The sequence below is a fragment of the Pleurodeles waltl genome, chromosome 1_2 (assembly GCF_031143425.1).
Source record: "Pleurodeles waltl isolate 20211129_DDA chromosome 1_2, aPleWal1.hap1.20221129, whole genome shotgun sequence".
Classification (NCBI taxonomy): Eukaryota; Metazoa; Chordata; class Amphibia; order Caudata; family Salamandridae; genus Pleurodeles; species Pleurodeles waltl.
This window is the reverse complement of record NC_090437.1, coordinates 25,016,624-25,033,199: the sequence shown is the minus strand read 5'-3', so window position 1 is coordinate 25,033,199 and position 16,576 is coordinate 25,016,624.

The following is a 16,576-nucleotide window of genomic DNA, read 5'->3' as shown; positions in this document are numbered from 1 at the left end:
ACGTCTCACTTAATTGTCTACTGAGTAAACAATTTTAATAACACCAGCAAAACTCTTGTAATTCGTGAATTTTGCATTATACAATATTCCACATCACCCAGTTTTGCATGCAGGAGGCGTATTGGCTCAGACGTCTTGCGTATGCGGTATGCAACTGGTTTGTCACAGTAACACCATTTGTAACTGTAATGTACATATATCAAGATCCCAATTTCAGAGGGCTTTGGCATTTTGGTAAATTGGCGTCCATGAGTGCTGTGTGACCTTGTGGTACTTAGTAAGCTCATAACTAGTGGGACTTACATCCCAGATATCCCTCAACAATTGACACGTTTTATTTTTAATATGCACATCGCACTATAATCAGTCCTCCTTCCCGTCTGCAGGGCGCTGCAGTCTCTCAGCTGACTTGCATGAAGTGATTGATCTGAGCCCACTTTATCTTTTTGCTCTTCTGCGAGACAGTCCCACCCACCGGGCGATAGATCAGGCGCTCTCTTCGCTGATGCATTACCCTAATTGATCATCAGAGAGCTGTCACGTCGATGATCTGCTCCGCCGAGGCTTCTTGAGAGCAAAGGTGCCCTCAAGACGCATTGCTCAACGGGGGCATGTCAAGAATCAGATTCCACTTAATTAGAAAAAAGACACCTGCTGCTGTCACCATCTATCTCTCCCTGTGTCTCCTTCTCAGTTTATCAGCCTCTCTTCCTCTTTCAATCATCTCCCCGTTTTCCCTGTTCCTCTTGTTGACTTTGTTTCATTTTGTACGCAATGAGTGAATATGTTTAAATTTTTAAACTACAAGGTAAATAATATGTGATTATTTTGATGAAGAACAGGGCGGTTAAAGTGTTAGAACCAGCTCGAAATGCGAATAAATTAAAAATTGCCTAGGCAATAACATTTATCTTTTACGCCTATTTTTATTATCGTTATTTGAGGTGTGATCGGTTATAGTTATATTCATCTCAAGTAACTATAACTGGTGCCCTAAGGTAAATATAACTCTTGCCCTTGCCATGCACAGTTTTCTCATGAGTAATTTCCCTACAAATGTTGCAGTGATATTATCAACAATGTCACAGAAGATATGTGAGTGATGTAATATGTGGGCTAATTAGCACGAGAAAGAAAAAGCCCAGTATTGCAAGGCACACAAAAGTGCCAAAAGAAAGAAATCATCGATAATAATAATTACATAAATGAGTGAACTGCAAGGTTTAATTCTGGTATTTGTTTCATTGAAGCAAAGAAAGATGTTTTATGGAACTGAGCATAAATTCAAGTGTAGGTTTTAATGACAAAGCTGGGTACTGGTCAAAGAAAGTTTAAGTAAACTATACCTGCCTGATTTTGAATACATAAGGAGAAACAATCATTTAGATGAGAGGCTTGTGAAAGAATTTCATGGACATATAAAGAGGTTTTACACCAAATAAGCCAATAGGGAATAACCATTCCTTTCTGATTTGCACATTTGTAAAATACCAGAAGCAAAAAGCCTCTTTGCTCTCTGTTGTATTCAGTATGGCTTCTCCTTCGGACTAACTTCACCGCACTGTACTATGCATTTCCTGTAATCCATCATTGTGGTCTATAGGACTGCTATTGGTAACAAACATCAGCACCCATATTTAATCTATAAGTGTGCAAATCATCTGTAAAGTTATGATTACTCTAGTAACCTGTCCTACACAAACCACACTAGTCAACATTATACTACAGATCTGGGTAAAAGGTGTGTGGTGTATATCTTAAAGTCTACTGTGTCAAAACAAATATCATAGCAACAATCAATGGAGTAAGTATGGATTTTTGCAGACACACTTAAAAGTACACACTTTGCTTGGTCTAGTCTCAACGCTGGGCAGTGTCAGCTACCGCCAATCAAGAGTGGTGGGGCAGGGAGGGAATGAGAGAGGGGTTACTGGGGTTATAAAAATAACAAACAAATATACCTGCAACTTCTGCTCTTGATCCTGCTGTTGGTCGCTTCCTCCTTTCCCAGCAGTCACCACAGGCTCTCAGTCCAGACGTTGCTCTCATGCTAAAGCTAGCAATAGAGCAGCACTAGGATTCGCCTGAGAGGGCTGGTCTGTCGCTAACTCAGGCACAGGGATCCTGTGCCATTTCTCCAGCCTGGCTGTGCAACACAGCCAGGTTGGAGAAATGTAAGTGCGCATGTCTGTTTCACCGGCCTCAGATGGCCAGCCAAACAGACATGTGCACATTACAGTGCCCACCACTCCTTCCTATGGTCTGCTCCTGCCCACCCTACATTCCAAGCTGTCAGACAGACAGCGGCACAAAAACATTGTTTTATTATCATTTTATTTGCTGCTGCCTGCCTGACTGAGCAGGGGGGCGACGATCCTCCGCTAAAACGGAGAAGCTGCTCCTGATACTGGACCGTGTGTTTTACAAAATTGTAACAAATAGGCATAACACGTTTTGTACCATAAATGTTTTTGATTCATTTCTCTGAAGACAGTAGTTCTGGAACAATTTTCAGAGTGGAGTGCTCGCATCAATGTTACATCACTGAAGTGATAGAGAGCGTGAAAAATCCAAGCATCACACGAATAACAAGTGTAGCAAATGTATTCAGGAGGAGAGTGATAACCGTGTAGTATGGAGCTGGTGGTGTATTTCGATGCACACTGTGGCAAATATATTGCTATAGCATGGTGTAGTAGTGCATTATTAATTACCAACAACACATGGTGTCGCGTGGGCTCTCATTATTCTAAATGAGACTACTGGATTTCTAGGCAGCAGGATCGATAACGGTGTGGGGGACTGAGTCTGACCCACGTGTAAAGAACTCTGTCACCCTAAATCCGTTTTTTGCTCCGGCTAACTAGCAGTGCCTCATTTCTCCCATGTGGAAGGAATGATTCGGCAGCCGAGCGCATGACATCTTTGGAACTTCTCAGGGAAGTCATGGTTACTCAGATCCAAACCAACTCTCTTATTTCCAATATGATCTCATATACAAATGACAAAGACAGTATAAGTTTTATATAATGTTTTAATAAAACAACTGTATTTTAGATATTAAGGCGTGAGCCGCAATAACCAGAACGATACAACAAAGTAGGATTGAAATAGTCACCAGGAGAGTAAAACATAAGAACAAAGCTATCATATTGTCTAACAGTTTCTACTCTCCCTCTGCTTGTTCTATTTAGAGCACAGCATGTTAAGCTTCTAGCTTGCCTATTAGAATCACTGTGGAGACATCAGCCCTCATACCTGAGCAAAGACCTGTGATCTTGGTTCAGCATCTGCAACGAGGCAGTCAGCGTCTAGTTGTGGTTCCCTGGTCGGAATCTCCCTCTTGCGTGTATTGGGACAAGGAAGTGATTTTATAACTAACATGTCATCGTGATCACAAAATGTCCCTACGCAGGAATGCCAAGTCTAAACTCCTACCACGTCAATCGGCAATGTACCAGACTGTATCCTTGACTGAAGCACAGAGTAAATATGTTATGGAGAACTCCAGTGCTGAAGTAGGCAAAACAGTGTGATATGAAATAAAAAACAACACCGTAGAACTGGCTATTTGAAAAATAAAAAGCATGTAGAGCAAAGTGCACAGAGGCTCTAAGCTGTTAGCAAATGAATAAAATATATTCAGGGCAAAGTGCACAAAGGCCTAAAGCCTGAAGCTAAAGCGCAATGAATACGTAAAACTAACCACACTACAATGGTTAGTTGATATGGCTACCAAAATTGCACAGACATAAGTGTATTGATTTGTTTCGATTTTATTAAACCTTTTGTTTAAATCAGACTTCAGAATTAGCAAAAATGTTTTGCTTCACTTGTGCTTTCCTAACTGCTGATATATTCTGAAATATTTATATCTTTTGTTTACAGGTATTTACATTTTGTTGTGTGTTTGGAGCAAATCATACCCTAAAGCATTTCCTTTCTCACTTAATGCACCCAGCAAGATTGTGGCATAGTTTACTTAAAAGAAATCCAATAACTTTGCAGTCAGCAAAAAAAGTAAACACTAACCTCCATTTTGAAAGAATAAACACAATTTGTCAGAAGACATGGGCCGACATTTGACCCCTGTCTTTGACCGCACAGCAAATGTGACAAGATAAAAATGAAATTTAAAGGCATCTTTCTTTCTCACTCAACTTCAGATCTCCAGCACAGTTATTTTGAGGGTGCTGCAGCATGCCTCACACCCCAACGTCCTGCACCTGTGTCTGAAGATGTTGGAATAGCAACTGTAAATTTTACTTGATAACACCTACAAGGCTGGTGTATAACAGAAAATAATAAGTGTATTATAGCCTATGGCACTTTTTAATATGGGGAACAGGATATCCATCAAGTTTAATCAGAATATCCCATCAATCCAACTTTAAAAAAAGCCCTAAAAACAAATGTATAAAGCATTTTTTTGGTCACAAATGGCCCAATTTACAGAATCGGGACATTTGCAACCAGAAAAATGCTTTTAAAATGTACACAATGCAAAATGTGATTCAGTAACTTGTTACCGAATCACACTTTGCATTTGTGATTCGGTATTTGGAAGGAGTAACCCTTCCAAATACTGATTCTGTATGTATTACTGTTTTGCGACTGGATTCCGGTTGCAAAACAGTAATACTTTACCACAATTTTAAAAGTGGTGGTTATCCATTCACAAATGGGCTGGTGTCCCTTTGAGATCGCTTCCCATTTGAGAACGTTGAGAAAATATTTTTTAAGAGGATGAAGTAATCCCACAGACCACTACCTACTCTTAAAAAAATACAAGTTCAAAGTTTCCTTTTTTTCTTTTTAAACACATAACATTTCTTTAAAGAAAACGTTCTGTAGTTTCAAAAAAAAAGATTGCTTTATTAGAAAGCAATCACAGACACACATACATGGTTATCTTCTTATTCTTATCTCAGCAGACCACCATTTCTGTGATGGCTGAAATTTCTAATGGGTCGCAAACTGTGACCTACCTCATTAATATTCATGAGGTAGGTCAATTTGTTACCCCCTACTAATTGCTAATAAGAAGTTGTAAGTTTTCCTACATAAGCAATTGTAATTCCCTAATTGTGATTCTATAAGAATAGTAATTTGGAATTTACAATTTCCACTTTTTTGTATAGCTGGCCCTTAGTCACATCTAAATGAGTAGTCTTTAAATGAGGCTCCCTAGGTAATGAATCAACCTGTCTCCAAAATTACAGGCACCTTAGACAGACAGAGCACATGCGTGTCAACTAGTTATCAGCAATATTATGTTGCATGGAGAATCAATGATGTAAACATTCACATTTCTGTCTAGTGCTATTAGCTGTATGGCTTAATAAGGGTCTACATCATTCCTTTTTTTTCTCAAGGTTTATTAGGCTGTTTCACTATTATGATAAAAGGTCTTTAACTTTGCTGGCGAGAGTCAGTTACTAGAGATACTATTGTAAAATCTGAAAACATCATCGTCCCATGACATCTCTGAACTGTGGCATTAGGAAAAGGGGTGTGCAAAGTTCCTAATTCTTAAGACACAATTTTATGATTTTTGATTTATGAAACAAACATATATGGCCTTTCAGCAGCCATCTTCATTCCATGGTCAGTTGAAAACAGAACATGAAGTACAGATGTGTATGAATCAAAACACAAAGCAAGTGATTAAGTGAAGGAATAAGATTATATCTCTCCTCCCAAGTGGATCTGCAATGTCTAGCCCTGCAAGCTTGAATCATCTTCAAGGCCTGTTGCACCATCTACAAAAGCAATAGCAATCAGTAATCCAAAATAGCTAAATGACAATGCTGTACATCTCTAGGAGGCAATGCAAGGGAAGTAGCCAGTACATTGCCAGCACATTGCCGGACTGGAAGTTGAGAAATGCAAGCAATAAGAAAATTGAATCAAGACCTCTCCAGTTATATGCACTAGATCTGGATCAACATCTCTCCAGACACAGGTTGCTGTAGTTCAGAAAAAAAAAGTTAATACGACCCATAGGTTCATGAAAAGTTACATTTATATCAATTACTGATAAGAAATGCCCAGTTGCCTCAGCAAGCCTGATCACAACACAAAAGAGACCGTCCATCAACCTCAGCTCCCAACTAGATTTACATATTCTAAAATGTCTTTTTCTACCTCTCTTTCAATGTACATTCATCCATTGCTCCTCAGTTAGCTATAATCTTCAACACACTATTATAAACAAATCTACGTGAATTGTCCTCTTAATGAAATTGCAATCACATTTTTGTACTTTATTTCGGTTGCATTGGGCTTCATCCAAAGTATGTAATTGCATGTCATAGAAACACATGCTGGGATAAGAGTTTGCACATGTGATTCAAACTTCTGGAGAGATCTTTTTTTTAAACCAAAAGTAAGTAAAACCTGTTTAGAAAGATACTTCGCTTTGCTTAGCAGTGGCGTAATGCAAAATGGTGGGGCCGCCTGCAGAATGTGATGTCATGCCTGAGTATCCCATATCTCACAGATAATCATTGGTCTGGGGCTGAGTGGGTTTCACTTGGAGGGATGGGGCCCTCTGAAGGGCTGGGGGCCCAACTGCACCACAGGGGCTACTGGGGCCTGTGTTACATCGCTGTTTCTTAAGTGAATTGGAGCAAAGGATTATTGTATGTGGTCCTGCATTACATTAGTTGCCTACAGCTGAATAAAACACCGGACTGTACTAGATTACTGTCTAAGACATCAATTTAAATGAAAAGAAATAAGTAAAAATGTTAGATTATAAAAGGTGATCACCGATTGTATGGTTCGCCTAGAGTGCAAGTTGTTAGCAGTAGGTCTAAGGCTGTCCATGCTGAAGCTAAGATAGACTTGAATATCTATTTTTAGGATTTCTTCAAGTAACTGAAGAAGAAAAAGTAACATATAAAGCTAGAAATACCCAAACAAAAATCAAACATGGGAATTGAGCAGACCCACAGCTGCTGCAGTTTTGCGGGAGTCTAAAATGCTTTTCTGGGTGATAGACACTAGTATTCCTCATTCATCTGTGCATTATCAAGAGAAAAACTCTCATTTAAGATTCTTACCCACATGCAAAGTCAGGCTATCGGTTCAATATTTTGTACAACATTTCTCAAAGAAACAATGAACTACTGCCGGTAAAGTCTCATGGCCTGATTACTAATTTCAGGAATACACCAAAGTTATGAGAATTTGGGTTGGAAATCTGCGGAAGATGTAGGTTTCCAAGACTCCTTTTCAAAATCCTTTGTGAATTTTGGAAAAGTTCTGACCTGTTCATCATGAAAAGGGAGTTACTCCTGAACATGTCAGTTTTGCATTTCTGACCTCTGTTAGCGCGTCAGACCTTAATAAGTAAACTTACAATGGAGACGCAAATAGGTCGATAAACCTTTTGACTCACTTTGAGGTTTTCCCACCATATATCCCGTCCATACAATTCAATAATCAATAACACTCAATAACATTAGTAATCAATAGGAGTCAGAAATTGTCACACTCCATGACCTTGCAGTCATGAATAACCACACCTTTATGTATAAATTCGAATATTTCCCCATATTAACAATGCTAATGTAACGTAAGTCAGTCGCAAAATCAATTGATGAACATACAGAAACAACACTGGCTGTCCAAAGCGGCAAAAGAAAGAACGCAATCTGATCAAAGCTTGAGCTACTGCACATTCTAAAGTTACGGTACAGATTAATGGTAAGAATAACTGTGCAAACGATATTACATACATTTAGTTTCAGCAATGAAAAGACATCAGCTGTTATTTGATATAGCGAACTTCATCAGTGAGAATTCTAACACCAGATTAGAATAGCATGTTTGGGCTTCTTGCAAAACAATTTAATCAACACAAATTTTGAAAAACATCTATCTATGGCTCTATCAAAATAGCGGTTGGTACCTAGAAACAAAAGCAAATAGACATAGCAAATATCATCAGTGATGGTATACCGTTCCTCAATTTGATCGGCAAGATAAGATAATCATCATCATCAGGACATCAGTCTGGTCAGCGAGGTATCAGGTTTCAGCATCAGAGTTCAGAAAATTAAATGTCTCTTTAAGCAGTAAAGTTAAGCAGCTCTCTTCCCAAGATGGCTAAGAAAGTAATATCGGTCTCAACAGCAAGATAGAAAATGAGCAAATGGTCTAAACTCTCAAGAAGAATGGGGAGAATGGCATATCTCCTCTTGGTGCAGTCTGGCTAAGCTAGATTTCCTAAAACTACTTCCCACATCCTAATTGCATGTTCACACTTTGTCCAATAAAACTAAAACTTCAAATCTATAACTTTACTATCATATGGGACACATGTCGATGATTGGCTCCTTTTGTTCTGTTCCCGTCATTCAGCTCATCAGGTAACAATATTGTTGCAGCTTATACTCCAGTCAGAGTTGTAATCGTCTTCTCCGGGGAAAGTCAGTCTTGAATGTACTACATTAAACATTGTTGCATTAGCAAGTACAGCATCTTCTAGCAAGCAGATCTCATGAGAAAGACTTTTAGCTATGAGCAGATGGACAGTACAGTGGAAAAACACAGTTTAATTCTCTAAGAAGAATGTAGCTTGACATGAGGCCATGCAACTAGGCCAAGACCTCGCTACGTTAAGGCCTACAATTAATAAAGCTAATACATAATGCGTAACCTTTTCTATACTACATTAATCAAACATAAGCTTGTCATTTCATATTAATGAGCCATTAATAAATACACTTCGTGAATATTGGTGGCCACTCAGGTGGGCGCGCTTTCAAATGCGTGCTTATTTTTCTCTAAGTTATTATATTTTCTACGCAATTTCAACACTCAGAATGCATGAATAGTCATCAATAAAATCATCGTTAACACCTTTTCTGGATTGGAAGGGCTCAGATGTGTTTGTGAACACCCACGAGGATGTAAGTTTGTGGTTGTGCAACAACTTGCAGGGTTTTCCAGCCCTACATGCCTTATTCTTGTCTCTATGATTAGTTTTTGTCACATAAAAATCTTTGCATGAATAAATAATTCTTTACCAGTGCAAAGCCAACTTTTGTGAATTAAAAAGTGTTTTTTGGAGACATAAAAATGACTATTTCTGTTAAAAAGTCAAACTTATACACGCCTAAAAATCTGTGAATCAGGACATTAGCCTTTTTCTTTTCCCCTTCTTCAGGGCACAGATATATTCCAACCAATGACATGCTGCTCTGGCGAATGGGCTGCATAATAATTTCAAACTGCAGGCATCTCTGTAGGGCTTGGGATTTAAAAAGCAACATTTTGGTTGGAGACATATGAACTGTGTCTATAGAGTCTGCTACAGATTAGAGCTCCACTTTACATATAGACTCTGGGGGTCATTACAACATTGGCGGTAAAAGGCGCTTACGGCCGTGCAGAAGACCGCCAAAACACCGCTGCGTCTGCGGAATACCGCCACAGCTATTATGACACACATCTCGGAATCCGCCGAAATTCAGACACCCACACAAGTTCGCGACACCAAAAGTCAGTGATAAACTGGAGAAAACAAATCCTCCACCGTCATGCCAACAGAAACACGCCCATGCTATCACGACTCACGAATCCACGCAGCGGTCTTTCAACCTCGGTATTCCATTGGCGGTACACACCGCCGCGCTCAAAATACACACACATCTCCAAAACACCGCCACATTGGACAATTCAAAATACACACACCTGATACACATACAAACACCACTCCCACACACCCAACACAATATAAAACACACACCTACATCACCCACAAACCCCTACGACCAAAAATCACGACGAAGGCCAGAGAGACAGAGAGCACAGCAACTGAGAACCCCACCACACAGAGTCACACAACACCATCACCCATACAACATTACACGCACAAAACACCACACACCGTTACACATCACCACACACATCAACACTTACACCACCCCACACATCACCCACACCACCCCATGTCAAGCCAAAGACACCCCCGGTTTTCCGAGGAGGAGCTCAGGGTCATGGTGGAAGAAATCCTATGGGTAGAGCCACAACTATTTGGCTCACAGGTGCAGCACACATCCATAGCCAGGAAGATGGAGCTATGGCGCAGAATAGTGGACGGGGTCAACGCTGTGGGACAACATCCAAGAAATCGGGAGGACATCAGGAAGAGGTGGAATGACCTACGGCGGAAGGTGCGTTCAGTGGTCTCCAGGCACAACATCGCGGTACAGCGGACTGGCAGCGGACCCCCACCTCCTCCTCCACAAATAACAACATGGGAGGAGCAAGTCTTGACCATCATGCATCCAGAGGGCCTCGAAGGAGTCGGTGGAGGAATGGACACTGGTAAGTCAAATCTTAACTATCATATCCCCCACCCTACCTGCATGCTATCACACACCCCCACCCTCACCCCCTCCCCTATCACTCCAACTCCTCACTAATGTACTAATAACACAAACCACACATCCCAACACCAAGCCCTGCATGACACAACTAAGCATGTCACCCCCTCACTAAAGCATGCTCACTGCACATACCCATAACAACACCCTAACCATCATCACACAAACCCACACACAGGAATGCTTGCACAGGGGTACACACACACCCACCCATTGCACACCATGACACACACACATGCAATAATCATGCTCTTATGTCTCTGCAGGACCACGAAGGAACGTCACCACACCGGAGGGTCCAGACAACTCCACTCCACCCACAGAAGAGGCCCACAGTGACGATAGCAGCTCTGCCCTACTGGATCCTGATGACCAGCCCGGACCATCGTGGGCCTCAGGACAGTCGGTTCCCCTTGCACAGGCACAGCCCAACACTGACCTTCCACCCTCTGGTAACACCAGCACAGCACCCACCCAGCGGGCCCATACCTCCGTACCCACGACACATCAATCAGCGGTGTGTACACCACTACAGGGAACCCAGGATAACCCACCACCCCAACAACAACAGGGACCTGGGGGCAGTGGTAGTGGGCCCACGGTCCAGGGGACGGAGGCACAGGAACACATGGGAACTGGGAGGGCTGCTGTGCGACAGGGGCGGACAGGCCAAGGGAACCCACTCTCCACGAGGCCCTCTCCTCCATCATGGGAGCATACCACCACTCCCAGGAGACGATGGCGACGGTCCTGGCCAAGTTTCAGGAGACCCAGCGCCTGTAGGAGGAGCAGTATTTGGGCTTCAGGGAGGAGCTCAGGACCATCAGCTCCGCCCTGGGCACCATCGTAGGGGTGCTGAAGGACATACAGCAGACCATGAGGGACACCGTGGCACTCCAAGGGGCCCCGGACACTAGCCTGGACGATGAACTGCCCACCACCTCCGCCGGCGCTAGTGGACAGGACGCCCCGCCACAGGACCACCACACCAGCACCCCACCCCCTGCAGACGGACAACCACCACGCAAACGGTCCCTGATATCCAGGAACAGGACAGAGCATGATGGCAAGACCCCCGCCAGGAAATGAGACCACCCTGATTGTCCTCCCACTGTCCCACTTTGTTACCCTGTCCATACTTAAACTGCCCCAGCTCCACTTCCTATGCCCATATGGGCAGTGCACCTGTGTGACCAATGGACTGGACTCTGCCATGGACATTCCTCCACCGTCCCCTATCATCATATTACAACCGCCCTCCATTTCTGAGCACTTAAATAAACACCCTTGAACCACAAAACAATCTGGAGTCAGTCTGTGATTTGGTAAATATGTATTATCAATTACAGTGTCAAAATGTGTTTCCAATTGTAAAGCCAACATACCTATGTCACACATCACAAGTCCTTGAAGGATGCAGCAGATGACACACGTTGGTAACCACACCTGTGAGACTGTAATGGAAAGGTACAACTCAGTGACCAAATACTACTATGAAATGACAGACAGGATAGAGGTAGACGTGTGAAAGTGAATGTAATGGTAAAAAAGAAAATGTTCTCACCTGTGTGTAACTGGAAATATTGCTGTATGACTGGCTCCCTGTTGTCAATGTCTTCTTCCTCAGCTTCCTCCTCATCACTGTCCACAGGCTCCACAGCTGCCACAACACCGTCATCTGGACTATCCTCCTGCAGAAAAGGCACCTGGCGTCGCAAAGCAAGATTGTGAAGCATTGAGCAGGCAATGATGATCTGGCACACCTTCTTCGGTGAGTAGAATAGGGAACCACCTGTCATATGGAGGCACCTGAACCTGGCCTTCAGGAGGCCGAAGGTGCGTTCGATCACCCTCGTAGTCCGCCCATGGGCCTCATTGTACCGTTCCTCTGCCCTGGTCCTGGGATTCCTCACTGGGGTCAATAGCCAGGACAGGTTGGGGTAACCAGAGTCCCCTAATAGCCACACACGGTGCCGCTGGAGTTGACCCATCATATAAGGGATGCTGCTATTCCGCAGGATGTAGGCGTCATGCACTGAGCCAGGGAACATAGCATTTACCTGCGAGATGTACTGGTCTGCCAAACATACCATCTGTACATTCATGGAATGATAACTCTTCCGGTTCCTGTACACCTGTTCACTAATGCGGGGGGGACCAGAGCTACATGGGTCCCATCAATAGCACCTATGATGTTGGGGATATGTCCAAGGGCATAGAAGTCACCTTTCACTGTAGCCAAATCCTCCACCTCAGAGAAAACGATGTAGCTCTTTACGTGTTTCAGCAGGGCAGCCAACACTCTGGACAACATGTTGGAAAACATAGGCTGGGACATTCCTGATGCCATGGCCACTGTTGTCAGAAAAGACCCACTTGCAAGGAAATGGAGCACTGACAGCACCTGCACGTCAGGGGGGATTCCAGTGGGATGGCGGATTGGTGTCATCAGGTCTGGCTCCAACTGGGTACATAGTTCCTGGATAGTGGCACGGTCAAACCTGTAGGTGATGATTAAATGTCGCTCCTCCATTGTCAATAGGTCCACCAGTGGTCGGTACACCGGAGGATTCCGCCATCTTCTCAAATGTCCCAGCTGATGGTGCCTAGGAAGGACAAGAGCGACCACAGAGTCAACAAAATCCCAGGTATGTACCCACAGATACACAGAACACGACACCAAACACAAAACTCTTCCTGTATGTGTGTTGAGTGTAGGCCTAGCTATGTGTGACGCAGTAGTAAATGAAGCCATGTGGGCCCCTGAAATGGCGGCTGCCTGACCTCTAAACTGGGACAATGGGAATGTGAGGTATCTGCGCTGGCGTTGTACACCGTCGCAGTAGGCGGTTGTAGACCGTGGCGCAATGCTGCATTGGTTAACATTGGACCCTATGGGTCCCAGGAGCCAATGACGAAGTGCGCTGGCGGTGATGATACGCACCGCCGCGGACGTCACCGCCGCGGACATGACCGCCATTTTCTATCTGTTGAATCACTCAATACCTGATCTTCGACAGGATAGGACCTACACTGCAAGTGCTGGTGTGATCTCGGTCTGGAAGAGACAATGGCTGCTGCGTCTGGGGAAAGGGCCCCTGCCTTCACTACTCAGGAGTTGCAGAAGCTAGTAGACGCGGTCCTCCCCAGTACACGCTACTCTACGGTCCTCCAGACCAACAGGTAAGTACACAGGGAGCACGTTGTATGGGCTATGCCTGGGTGGAGATGGCTGGTTGTAAGAGGGAAGGGGGCAGAGTGCAGGGAACATGAAGGACTGTGAATGCATGTGCCACATGGCAAGGGTAGGGATGGGGGCCACTCACATCGACGGTGCAGTTGGTAATGACTTCTCTTCTTCCCCTGTGCATGTCATGTAGGTCAGCGCCCACCAGAAGAAGGACATTTGGCGTGCCATCGCCAAGGAAGTACGGACCCTGGGGGTCCACCAGAGACGGGGCACCCACTGCCGGAAAAGATGGGAGGACATTCGCCGCTGGAGGAAGAAGGCGGAGGCTCAGCTCGGGATGGCCTCCCAACGTGGGAGGGGTGCCCGTCGCACCATGACCCCCCCGATGTTCCGGATCCTGGCGGTGGCCTACCTGGAGTTGGATGGGCGCTTGAGGGCATCACAGCAAACACAAGGGGGTGAGTACACTCTCCTTCTGGGGACTTGGCACGCAGTTGAGGGGTCTGGGTGTGGGAGGAGGGCTGTGGGTGTCCCTAGGCCAGGCAGACTTACATAGGCTAGGCCCCTCCGTAATGCAGGGCATGTGCCACTCCACCCTGTGGCATCCATGTGTGCAGATGTCCACCATAGCCATGTAGGCCATATCCCAGGAATTGCATCTGTAGAGACCAAGTGCACTGCGTAGTGCAGGGGGCTGCTGTGTCTGTATTGTCCGCCAATGGTAGCGGTAAGCCATGCACTCAACCTGTCTTTCTTCTGTCGTCCACCCCCCTTTTTCTGCTCTCCCTGTTCTTTTGTGCATCAGCATCATCAGGCGAAGGTACGGTGGCACCGGAGCATGAGGGAGCTGCATCCCACATGGCCATGGAGGGCCACACCACGGACTCAGAATGAACCAGTGGGACGGAGGGCGAGGGGAGCTACACGTCGGTCACCGGATCACCAACCAGCGACACGGACTCGTCCGCCGACTGGAGCTCCCTTGTGGTGGCGGCACCATCTGTGCCCCCCACTTCTACAGGTACAGCCGCCACCTCCCCTACCAGCACCGCCCTCCCAGAAGCCCCTCAGCGTTCGCCCCGTGCCCGCTCACCCAGGAGGGTGGGCATCACCTTCGCCCCAGGCACCTCAGCCCCTGCCCCTGTCACCCCTGCTGCCCTCAGTGAGGAGGCCATTGACCTCCTCAGGTCACTCACTGTTGGGCAGTCTACCATTGTGAATGCAATCCAGGGTGTAGAAAGGGAGTTGCAACACACTAATGCATTCCTGGAGGGCATTCATTCTGGTCAGGCTGCCCATCATCGAACCCTGCAATCTCTGGCCTCAGCACTGATGGCAGCCATTGTCCCTGTGTCTAGCCTCCCACTTCCAACTTCCTCCACCCAGACCCAATCCCCTGTACCCCAGACTATCCCAAGCACACCATCAGACAAGCATGCATACACCTCAACACACAAAAGTAGCTCAGGCAAACATAGGCACCACACAACCCACAGGCACTCACACAAGCATCACACACATGCAGACACACCAACATCCACTGCCTCCACTGTGTCCCCCTCCTCGTCGTCTCCCTCCTCCCTCCCAGTGTCGTCTACACTCTCACCTGCATGCACTACATCTACAGGCACTAGGACTCGCACCAGAACACCAAGCACCACACCCCGCTCACCTGTACTCACCACCCCCACTACCATTTACACGTCCCCTGTGTCCTCTCCCAGTGTGTCTGTGACACCCCCTCCCAAAGTACACAAACGCGGGCACCCACACACCCAACATCCATCCACCTCATGACAGCCTCCAGTACCTGCACCTACACCCCAAACACCTAAAAGGTACACCTCCTACAACCACCTCCTCTTCCTCTACTCCCAGACCCCCACCAGCTACCCATCCCAGTGTTCGTCAGAAACTCTCCCTCTGTAACGTTGACCTCTTTGCCCCCACCCCCACCCCTCCAATTCATTAGTCCAGTAGTAGCGCCTCAGCCAAAAAGACTCCAGTACCAGTGGTGCGTGTTACAGGTGTGTGGAGTGCACCGGCCACCAGGGCAGGCAGTCTGACACGGAGCCAAAGCACTGCCAGTCCACCCCCTGTAAAGCATCTCAAGTTGGAAAGTGGCCGACGGTACAGGGTGAAGACTCCTGGAGGCAAAACTACTCACACGGGTCCCAGGGGGATTGCAGAGTCAGCTGTGACTCCTTCAAAAGTGGTGAAGTGCCAGAAGAAGTCTGCACAGCCTGGTAAGAGCAGCACGGTGGAGAAGGGCGGCATCCTCCCCGGCGGCCGGGACGCCACCACCAGCACCGTTGTCACTGGTCAGGAGACCACCCCCGGAGTCAGTGCCCAAGAGGGCAGGAGTATCGTCACTGGTCAGGGGACCACCGCCGGAGTCAGTGCCCAGGAGGGCCCCGGCTGCCACAGCCCCGCTGGGCAATGAGGGACTGTCATGCCACACACCAAGGCACAGGTCAGAGACCGCCATGGCAAAGCACTGCTGAACAGGGCAAGAACCGCTGAACAGGTCAGAGACCGCCATAGCAAAGCACCGCTGAACACGGCAAGCACCGCTGAACAGGTCAGAGACTGCCATGGCAAAGCACCGCTGAACAGGGCAAGCACCGCTGAACAGGTCAGAGACCGCCATGGGAAAGCACCGCTGAACAGGGCAGAGCACCGCTGAAGAAGGAAAACACCGCCACATCAAGCATCGTTATCCCATGTACAGCTGGGACAGTGACGGAACGGGAACTGTCACGGGGAGCCTAATCCAGTCTAGGCACCATTCCCCCTCCAGAACCAGTGGAGATATGCATCCACTCCGTCTGTCCTTAACAGGATGCAGCACTCTGGGCACCAGTCCCCCTCCAGAACCAGTGGAGACTGTTATCCACTTGAGAGACTGTGGCTTTGCACTCCCCAGGATGGTACAGTGGCCAAACCAACCACTTGTGAGACTTGAGAGACTGTGGCTTTGCACTCC